The following is a 9,459-nucleotide window of genomic DNA, read 5'->3' on the forward strand; positions in this document are numbered from 1 at the left end:
CTAATGCTTCAAAATAAATTGAACAATTTTTTAAAAATCAAAGAAGCAGTTTATGACCTTAAAGCATTTAGCAAACTTAAAATCTGACCTGTCTGATTTAGACCAAGTGTCTTTATTTTATCAATAATCTTTAAAGCTGTTTTTATTTCCCAAAGATTATTAAAGTCATGTAAACAAAAAGACATTACAATTTTTTTCTTTTAAAATATTTGAGTTAAGCTCTCATTATTTTAAAATCAATTAAGTAAAGTTCTTTTAGGTATAAACATCACACACACAATGCATATAAATACCCAGACAGACAGAAGATTATGTAGCTGTAAGAATTTTTATTTACCAGTTTCTAAGTTTCTCTTTAAAGTGTGCAGTTTTTAGGGCCTAATAAGCAGGCACAGCTGGAAGGCAAAACAGAGCCCCAAAATGTAAGGGTCCCATTTTTATACAAGATCCTGGACCCCAAAAAGAGAGATTCACCCCATCACCCCATGGAAGTCTTATTTCTCAGTAGTGGATGGGGACATCTCCACATTTCCTTGGTGGCCAAGAGCATGCTTCTCTGATCCAAATGTGCGAAAAGCCAAGTATCCCCCATAACTGCTATTAGACTTCCCTAAAAGTGTATTTCCTACCTACTTATTACACACTAAATTCTCTCATAATGCAAAGTAACTTCTGATACCACCAAAAGTAAAAAGGGTCAGATAACGCAATACAAAACAAAACAGCACCTTAGGTTTTGAAAGGGATTTATTCACTTTCAATTCCTAAGGTTTCATGAGGAAAATAGGTTTTTCCCAAAACAGGGGTCTTTAGTGCCTCCTCTGTTTTTCCCAGGGAATCCCTAGGGCTGTTAGAACTTGAATATCTGCTTTTAACTAAGCAGACTTGACTATAGCACTCTTTTGAAAAGTCCTTTTAAATTTCTTATTACCCAACGTTAGCCAGGCCAAACGGCTGATATTTCTGGCTTTTAAACTTTACCAAAAGTAACCTCACAGGGGCTCTGAGAAAGGAAAATTTAAGATGGTTTGTGGAGGGAAAGAGAATTTAAAAATTGCAAAGGTCACCCAAATATCAATTAGAAAGGCTCATCCCTTAGGCTAGGGATTGAACCCTGAACCCGGGCCTCCATTGTGAAAAGAGAAAGCATGGCCACATGGTTACAGGATCAAGCTCCCAAGGACATGCAAGACAAGAAGGAAATCTCCTCCAGCTTCTTTTAGGGACAAGCAGCAAAGTTTGTAACTGATCAATTTGCTGGGCTGTCTTGAACAGCAGGCTCACAGGTGTCCTAGGCCCGCATTCTAACCCAAGGTATCTCTCTCCATGACAGAGCCATACAGAAAGGCACACAAAGCACACCAGATTCACTACAGCTTGAAACTAGCCTCACAAATCATTTTTTCCATTAATCAAAACTTTATAGAGGAGATAAACAGTGATTTTTTACCATTCATTCAACCAGTTCATACACACACACACACACGCGCACACACACACGCACAGAGAGAGAGAGAGAGAGAGAGAGAGAGAGACAGAGAGAGAGAAAGCATTGCCTGAGGAGGGTGGGGAAGGGGAGGCACTCAGGGAGGCCAGGGAAAGATCCACCCGTTGCAGCGACACTGAAAAGTTCAGGCAGCTGCTTCTCAATCCTGAAGGGATCTCTTCCAGCAGTCCCATCAGCTCTCAAGTTTCCCCTTTTAGGGAGGAAAAAGTTCCCCATGTCCAACAATCCTGTACATGCCTAACTCTGTCACCCATTGCCATCAGCAAAGAGTCCAAGACAGATTCATCCAAGAGAATAGCAGTTACCATCCCATAGTGCCAAACCTGTTCTTAGCCAAGAGGAACTTTACTGAAAAGGGCCTCTAACAGCCTAAGTCTTAGGAGGGACTCTAACACTCCTAAGTTGGTCCTCAAACCCAAGGTTGGTCAAGCATCCTTCCCTTTTATCAAGAAGAGCCTTTAACCCTGTGTCTTAAGCAAGACTGTAACTTCCCTAAGCTGGATCTCTAACCCAGTCCCACCCTTTACCTGGGTACCCCACCACTTACCCAAAGTCAGCCAATCAGTGCTGCAGTCTATTTCCTTCAGAAGATTGTGGGGGTGGGAGGGGTGCAATGTGGAGCTTGTTCTTCGGTATCGTCTCTTCTGTGGTTCACTAGAAAGATATTACCAGACCTCACCACTCACCCAAAGTTAGCCTTTGGGTCAGGGATTTCCGCACTATAGTCCCTTCAGTGGTCGCAAGAAAGATATTACCAGAAAGGGGCCCCGATCCAGACCCCAAGAGGGGGTTCTTGGATTTCGAGCAAGAAAGAATTCAGGGAGAGTAAAGTGAAAGCAAGTTTACTGGGAAAGTAAAGGAATAAAAGAATAGCTACTCCACAGACAGAGCAACCTTGAGGGAGGCTGATTGCCCACTTTTATGATTATTTCTTGATTATATGCTAAACAAGGGGCGGATTATTTATGCCGCCCCTTTTTAGACCATATAGGGTAACTTCCTGATATTGCCACGGCATTTGTAAACTGTCATGGCACTGGTGGGAGTGTAGCAGTGAGGACGGACGACCAGAGGTCACTCTTGTCACCATCGTGGTTTTGATGGGTTTTAGCCGGCTCCTTTAATGCAAGCTGTTTTATCAGCAAGGTCTTTATGACCTATATCTTGTGCCAGCCTCCTATCTCATTCTGTGACTTAGAATGACTAACCATCTGGGAATGCAGCCCAGTAGGTCTCAGCCACATTTTACCCAGCACCATTCAAGATGGAGTTGCCCTGGTTCAAATGACTCTGACACAAGGATCAGTCATTTCCTAACCAATCAGGAACGATTTTAAAAGCTCTTCCTATCTTAACGCATGCAAGCTTCTCTTTACCTAGCTCCCAAGAGAACCTGGAGAAGAAAGACAAGCAGGCTTGCTTCCAAGAATAGTTCTGGGTAGTGGTCCCAGGAGGCCACATCCACTCAGCTCCACTGAGTGACCAGACAAATGGGCTGGGACAAACAAGAATGGATATAAACTTGTTTGGACCCCAAAATGCAATTGTGTAAATATAGGATGGGGAATACCCAGCCTGAAAAAAAAATTATAAAAACAGTTCAGCAACTTCAGCCAACCACAAGCTGACCTTAAAATCCATACTGGGACAGAGTATCTTAGGTTGCATCACAAGAAGTATAGTGACCAAAATGAAGAAGGTGACAATTACAGGCAGACCACATCTGGAATTCAGATTACAGTTTCGGGTCCCTCAAGACTCTCTGTTAACCCATCTCTTCCCCATCCTGGGGACCAAAGCCGGGTTCCCAGAGGGTCTGGGAGGTTCCTTTCTTTCCCCTATCCATCTGGTACCAGGGAAAAGGAAGAAGGTAAAAAGAGGCAAGGAGAAGAGCTGGCCAGAAGCCAGGAAACTTGTTCCCCACCACATCGAGTGTGTAATTGGGCTAATTCTTCAGTATTTGTGCTTTCAGGCCTTTGTTTCCCTTTGTCTGTATAACTCCTGATTGGAACATTTGCTGTTCCTTTTGTGTGGTCCTAAACCAAATCCTCTCTGCTAATGTTCATGAATGTGTTCTGATGGATGTTTTCCAGAGCCCTTTGTTGCCACAATTAAGGGATAATGAACAAGAATTGTTTCTATTTGTAAAACAGCCCAGCCATTTCTGCTTCCCAATTGGTGGGACAATGTGTCTTAATTAAGCGCAAAGGCTTGTCACTTCATCTACTGTCAAGATCTCCGAAGAGGCAGTGATAGGGTGCAGGGGAAAGAAAGAGAAGCCTGGAAGGACCTGGGGGGGCTCCCTGTGATGCCTGGTTGGGCCCAGAGGGGCCAGGGAAGCCCAGTGGGCAGCTCCCAGGAGTCAGGAGCTATGCCAGATCAGCTGTGGCCTCGGAATGCCTGGGCAAGAGACCTGGCCTTTTTCTACCCTGCTGTGCCGGGCCTTTGCCACCAAGAGCACGGTCTCTGGAAACAGACTGCCTGGGTTTGGTCCCTGCTCCGTACTCACTAACTGTGTGACCTTCACCCAGAACATGAGTGAGAATAAGTAAAATAATGACGGCCCCCACCCCACTGATTGTGGGCAGCTTGAATCTGATAGCACAGGGGAAGTGCTAAGAACAACACTAGGCTCAAGGAAAGCCCCTCAGTAAGTGCTGGTGACGATATTGTTTCTAAAAACAGTGCCCTGGATTTCCTCTGGGCTCTCCTCCTCCCCCAGTAGATACGTGGTTCAGGAGAACAGAGTCACGGCTGTGTGCCACCACAGCTCCATGTCCCCGGCAGCACAGAGCGTGGCAGGACATTCCTGGAATGAGCCACAGGAATGGTCCCGCAGGCAACCTGCAGACAGTTGTGACATCTTGGCAGGAGCACCAGCCACTCAGAGGGGCCCAGGGCCAGGCGTTCATCTGCTCACCTCGGGTGAGTAGGAAGGGGGATGGAATGCCGGGGAGGATCTGGAACAGAGCCACACTCAAAGAGCTCCAGGCAGTGGCTCTTTACCCTGCTCTGTGCAAAGACTTCAGTAGCTTAATAATGGGCACGGCCGTCCAGGTGCCCAATCACATGCCCTGCTGGGACTCCCCTGCTGGGACTCATGACTACCAGGAACCCTTCAGAAGTCAGTTTCCCAGAGCCAAGCTGCAGCCTGCTCATACCCCCCACACACCCCTCAGGCCCATCAGCGGCAATTGGGAGCTGGAAAGACGTGGCCAGTGTTTCTTAGATAGGAGTAGTACTGGGTGGTCACAGGAGGATGGAGAAACCCAAACAACATAAAACGAGAACTGGGTAAAGAAACCACAGAATAACCAAAAACCCAAAATCAGGGAGAGAAAATGGCCCAAATCCTGGTCACGCTGACACGCCCATAACATGCCTGCGTCTTATTTGGATTTCCAGGCAAACCCAAATAAGAGAGAAAGGGGGCAGTAACTGGGGGGTCCCTGAGATCCCCTCCTTTTCCAGAATACCTAATGATTATTCCGCCCACTAATTACACACCCATAAAATTAGAAACCCGAACCCTCGCTTCATTCTAACTCCTCCCTGAACTCTTTTTTGGATGGTATCAAGAACCTGGGAACTTGCTGGGCTGGGATCTCATTGGCCTCTGCTGACCCTTCTGAGCCCTCTGGCAACATTTCCCTTGGCCCTGGATCCCCGACCCACTCAGGCTCCACAAAGACAGCAATGTGTGTCCCCAACCAATTCTCAGTACTTCAAAAGACCCCACTCATCTGTGGAGGAAAAGACCACAATAGGTATTTTGCTTTCGGTGGGAATACCCTCTCAGGGCCACACCAGGGCCGAGAGGGGCTCACGTTGCTCAGATGTTTATATTGATGATTGGCTCTGGGGTTCTATGGTTGATACCAAACCTGTCAATGCAACCTTTACAAAAAGGGTGCAAACTGCATACCAAGCCCTGCCTGAGCTTCTTAAGTCTATTATCCGATTGAACCCTCACAACCACCCCGCAAGACAGTCATCGTCCCTATACTTGCCATTTTATAGATATGATCGCTGCAGCTCAGCTCAGAGAGGTACAGGGGGCTTCCCAGAGTCACCAGGAAATTGTGGAGGCAGGATCTGCACTCATGTCACTCCTACTTCAGTAGCAGTGGGCTGAATCCCATGTGATGCATCGTTGCTGAAACTCTCTGGTCTTCCATGCCCATAGTCATGGCACGACTCAGGTCTCCTCCTCTCGGCTCAAGCTGATGCAGGAACTTCCCAGCTTACCTCCTGACTTTGCAGTGTACCCTCCTCCCCAGCCTGCCTCGGCCCACCGGCCACACGAGTTTGGGGTGAAAGATGTTTATTAGGGATCAACCCTCGTGAGAAGAAGTGTTGGTGGGGGAACGTTGGGCAGAGGGAGAAGTCAGTCTGCAATGCAAAATCGAGAACCCTCAGCCAACCCAGAGGGGAGCTCCAGACAGAACACACCCTTCAGTGCCCCAAGTGGACGGAAATGGTAGGGCCTTTATCCCCTAGAGCCCTCAGGAGGGCGTGGCCTCAGGCAAAGCTATCCCTGAAGAAGCTGACAGCTAGAGGTGGTCTCCACTGCACACCTACAACAAGGCATGTCGAGAGTGGGGAGGCACACCTCCGTATCGACCACACCACGTCCTGTCCCTGGCTGCAGCCTTCAGTGTCTCCCCACGGAGGCAGAATGCAGCTGGGCCTCCATGCTGCTCAGTCGGTGGCATTTGGCTTCTGGCTCTTTGTTGGGCCGACCTGCCCCTACCCTCTCCTCTCAGAGCCCTCCACACCTAATACCTCCAGAATACCCCAGAGGCTTCCTTAGCTCCTCCATGGTCTCCTCTCCCCTAGGCTGACTTCTCCCTGGAGGCCGCCTCCCTGGGAGCCTTGCCTGACCACTGTCCTGTGTGTATTATGCAGAACCCTCTGGGCCTCCAATCACCCCTGCACAGCAACCACCTCCTACCCCAAGCCGGAGTGGACCAAGTCTGCCCCATGGCTCCAGGCAGACCCTGCCACAGAGCAGAAGGGACCCACTGCGGGGGTGGGGGAAGATGACTGGGGTAATCAGAGAGCCAAACTCAGAGCCCCAGAGGGCTGGAGGCTTAGGAACATGAGTAATAGGGTCGGTAGTGAGCACCAGGGGCTGGCGGGACTGTGGCCCCACCTAAGGGGGAAGACCTCAGCCCAGCCCCAGCCAACTTATTCAGATGGGAGTGGGCACTGTGGACAAATTCCTCCTTTTTCCCAGAGAGCTTAGATGTCTAGGTTTTTATTTCAATTACCTTGATTTTCGGCTAAAGTTGGCCTCCACCTTCAAATTAACAGAAACACTGGATTGTGTGATTCAAACCAAGATGCTGCAGGCCCTGGAGTGGACAAATGAATGCACCACCCCTGCTGGGGCTCAGTCACGGAGCACATGCTAACTAACTGCCTGTGTGGGCCCAGAGCCCCAGCCTCACAAAGACCCCATGTGGGGAGACAGCCAGGAGGCAGCGGTCTTCGTGAAGAGTGAGTGATTATTAGTACAATGCTTTGGGATAAATGGAGCAGTGGGGTGCGGCAGTTTGAAGGGAGCGGGCCTGATGGAAAGGGTGACATTGGAGTGAGGACTGAAAGTTTGGGTGCCAGCAAGCCCCACAACTTTGCAGACTGGCCTTCAGAGGGTGGGGGTACAGGTCACAGAATCCTAAGAACTGTGTCCTTTGTTCACTGCAAGGGGACAGCTGGTGGGGTTTTAAGTGGAGGAGATGCTTGCTTTGCTTACTTTTCAATGGGGCCGCTCTGACTGCTTTTGTGAGCATGACTGGCTGGAGAAGGTGGGGCAGAGTGGCTGTCACAGTCATCCAAGGAGGACAGGAGGTTGGCCCTGACAGTGGGTGGCAGTGGGGCAGTGAGAAATGGTTGGATTGAGGACATGTTTTGAGGGTAGAGCCAGCGGGATGTGCTGACACAGAGTGCCTGGGTGAGAAAGGAGGCCAAGGTTCTGGCCCAAGCACCTGGATGGGGGACTGGTGTGCCCATGAGGACAGTGTGGAAGGGGAGAGCAGACTCTGCAGAGAAGGCCACAGCACTGCTCAGATGCAGGGCGAGGTTGGAGCCTCTGAGGCCTCTGAGGAGCTGCCCAGTAGGCAGCCGGTGCAGGGCTGGGACTCTGGTGGGGAGAGACCCAGACCAGACCCTCCTCTGGCTAAATGAACAAGTTCCAGCAGTGAGGGACTTGTGTTTAAACGCAGGAGGCTGACCATCCCCAGGGAGGTCACTCAGAAAATGGGGCCAGAAGCTGCTACAGACCCGGGCCTGGCCACCACCCCATCCACTCAGGGCAGGGCATGCGGCCCAGGAAAGGGATGGAGTGGAAATAGGCCGTGACTGTCTTGAGGACACGGGGGAAGAGAGCAGGATGGGGCAAGCCCAGGGGTCTCAGCCTCGCTTGGGCAGATTAAGCATCCGAAAACCCCGCCCCCACCCCAGGAGCTCCAGTCCTCATGAGTGACAGGTGCAGACGGTGCCCGGGTTGCCATGACAACGGAGAGATGCACTGCCAGCAGTCCACGCTCCCTCTCTGACCACCCCCCGCCCCCCATGGGCGTCAGGGTGCAGAGAGGCAAAGGCTCCGGCCTCCAGGTCAAGCCGTGCAGGCAGCTGGTTAATGAGTTGATCCTGGGCGTCCCTGGGACACAGTGACTGGGACTGTTAGGAGGTGACCACTGAGGCTTCACCAAAGTGGCTGCACCCTGTCTTTGGGGTTCTGGAGCCAGGCTCAGTGAGTGACTCCAGAACCAACTAGCTGAGTGACCCTTGGTTGGGGTCACTTAACCTCTCTGGCCAGCTCACCTGGAAGAGGTGGGGTCAAGCTCAGTGGGATGTTCCACTCCCCTCAGTCCCTCTTAAAGCCTAGTGTGAGAGCCATACCTCCAGGCTCCCACCCCTGCCACCTCCTCCACCGCCAGTTCCACCATCCTCCTCCTCCCTGCCTCCCCTCCCCACCCTAGCAAATCCCACTGTCCACCACTGCCTGTTCATACAACCTGTCCCAGGTATCACTGTCCCTTCACTTCTGGGGACAACTCTCTCTCTCTGCTCACTTTTGCAGATCATTTCTATGTCTTTAAGAGATGGCCTTGTGACATTTCCACCAGGGAGCAGAGGAAGGGAGGGTGGCTTCCAGGAAGAAGGCAGCCCACCCTCTGGTGCTCCCTGCTCATTTATCTTACTCTCCCCTTCCTTTGTCTCCCTCCCTCCCTCCCTCCCCAGCTCATCCCCTTCCCCTCACCCCACATCCACCACTGACAGATGGGGCCTGCAGCTGCAGCCTCCTGTCCCCCAGCGCCCCCGCCCTGTGATGGCTGCCCCCTCTGAGGTCAGGGCAGGCCCTGCAGCTGGCAGCCCTGCCTGCTGGAGCCGAATTCCCTGCTGGCCTCCCAGCCTGCAGTCGCATGGAAGGACTGCTGCTGATCTAGGCAACCCCTGGCCAAAGGAAGAGAAGGGCAGTTCTAGGACATTTCACACAGGGTCTTGTTTCATTTAGTCCTCGCCATAACATACCCTTGAGGGCATAGTTGAACAGATGAGAACAACTGACACTCATGGAGGTGCTGGAGCTCCTTTGTGACAGTCAGAGTCACCCAGTTAAGGCGTGAAGGAGCCAGGCTTGGAGTCCAGGTATGCGTGGAAATGGGTGGTGCCCTCTTGGACCCACAGTGGGGCTTCCCAGATTGTCTTCCTGTTCATCTGCCTGTATTATAACTCAGAGCTCAGAGCACAAGGCTAACATGGCCTCGGTTCGCATAGGAACCCCTGAGCTGGGGTCGGCTCTGGTCCGAGGCTGGGCCTGGACTATACTTGGTCATGGGGATGTTGGACACTACATCTGAGATTTGCCTTTTGCAAATCTCATTCCTTGCCCTGCTCTGAGATTTGCCTTTTGCAAATCTCATTCCTTGCCCTGCTCTGTACTG

Source organism: Mandrillus leucophaeus, unplaced genomic scaffold, assembly GCF_000951045.1.
Source record: "Mandrillus leucophaeus isolate KB7577 unplaced genomic scaffold, Mleu.le_1.0 Scaffold121, whole genome shotgun sequence".
In the NCBI taxonomy this organism is placed as follows: Eukaryota; Metazoa; Chordata; class Mammalia; order Primates; family Cercopithecidae; genus Mandrillus; species Mandrillus leucophaeus.